The 1,718-nt window shown below is 43.7% G+C and overlaps 1 non-coding gene across 1 annotated transcript; it reads right to left on the reverse strand.

The window, feature by feature from the left end:
* Positions 1-292: 292 nt before the first annotated feature.
* On the reverse strand, positions 293-398 carry LOC116748235. Its single transcript, XR_004348244.1, has one exon. It is a non-coding gene; the product is annotated as a U6 spliceosomal RNA (small nuclear RNA).
* Between the last annotated feature and the right edge of the window lie 1,320 nt (positions 399-1,718).

Below are 1,718 nucleotides of genomic sequence, written 5' to 3' on the forward strand. Positions count from 1 at the left end.
GAAAACACATGGGGCTGTTTTGGTTGTTACAGTGATTGACAGGAATCCCCTGGCAGGAATCCCCTGGCAGGAATCTCCTGGCATTTAGAGGGCAGGGGCCAAGAATGTCATATGTCCTTCAATGCATGTGACATTCACAGGGATGAATTTTTCTAAACCTTACATAATTTTCAAATGTTCCCCTAACGAGTCGTGTGTATGAGAAACCTATTTGTGATTGTCTCAGCCTAAGCCTAACCTCATTTTACGTGTACAGTCAAAGTACTTTTTTCTTTTTCTAAAATTTACTTTTAAAAATATGGGATGCTTCCACAAATGTGCATGTCATTCTGGTTCAGGGGCCATGCTAATCTTCTCTGTATAATTCCAATTTTAGTATATTGCTACTGAAGCGAGCATAACTCAAAAGTATTTTCTGAACAGTTTTAATATCCTGGAATTTTCCAGGAACGGAACTACTGTGTAAATTGAAAGGAGTGTGTGTTGTTTTGTTTGGAACGTTACCAAGAATGGTTTAATGTTTTAGAAAATCGCACCAATGACATCAATGCCATTTATGGGCTGTGCTGGATATCTTCCATTTGCCCTTCGAGACTCACTCCACCCCTCTCTACCTCCCCTGGCCCTGGGAAGGGACTGTATCAACAGGTTTCCTAGCCCTCTAGCTTCTGGGTGGGTTCACTCATTGGAAAGCACGGGCAGGAGATCTGGAAGGTAAAAGGAGAGTGAGGTATGCTACTTGAAATGACCATCAAGAACTAGGTGTTATCTGATCCATGGAAACATAAAGTTGGATGTGACAGCGGTATTCTGTTTGAAAATGATAACGTTATATATACGATTGAGTCCAAGCTAGTCAGAAGGCACAAGTAAACTGCCTGAAGAGGTGTTTTAAACTCCTCCAGTACTTGTTCCTACCGATCAACTTCTCACTTAATCCGCATTTATGGCTTCCTAGAGAGTTCTCTATGACTGGTTAACAGAGAAAAAGCACAGGCCTGGTTTTTGCACAGTTTGCTGGAACCAGATAAAGGCAGAATGTAGCTGCATTCTCGCCTCTATTTTACCACTGAAAAATAGTGGTAAAAGAAAATATTCTAGGGACAAAACTTTGGGCAGTACGTCTTATTGTTCACTTCACGTGGAAGGAGAGATGGCCTCTCTTCTCTCTGGGCATAATATTATTGGGAGATACAATCTGACACAGCCCAGAGTGGCCCTGCTTGTTCTTGTTTTATATGGCAAGAATGCAAGGCCCTGACCGCTTTACCTGGCTCATTTCTCAGGGCTGTGTTTGCAGGGAGCTGTCTTGAGGGATGAGGTGGTATTTCCCTCTGGGATAAAGAGCAGGCTTGCTGTAAAAGATGTGAATTCCCCAAGGCCAATATCCTGCAGCTGTGATGCAGACATGCACTGTGTCCACCTGGCCCCTCTGCATGGCCCCCTGTTGGACCTGGGGATGTGGGGAACCCACAGAAATATGCTGGCGGTGCTCACACTGCTTACTGTGCTGCTGGCACCCAGGAAATAGTAACAGGCTAACTTGTTCGCTTGTAAGTAGGAGAAAATCCCGTACCCTGACAAATATTTGTTTCACGCTTTGTGGTTGGTTTTACAAGCCTTTTGCATATTACATGACTTGAACCTGATTTCACATTGAGGGGTGCAACTCAGAGTTCTTCCTCTGTAGTTTTGGTCCCTTAAGGAAAAATATTGCC

Source organism: Phocoena sinus, chromosome X (assembly GCF_008692025.1).
Source record: "Phocoena sinus isolate mPhoSin1 chromosome X, mPhoSin1.pri, whole genome shotgun sequence".
NCBI lineage: Eukaryota > Metazoa > Chordata > Mammalia > Artiodactyla > Phocoenidae > Phocoena > Phocoena sinus.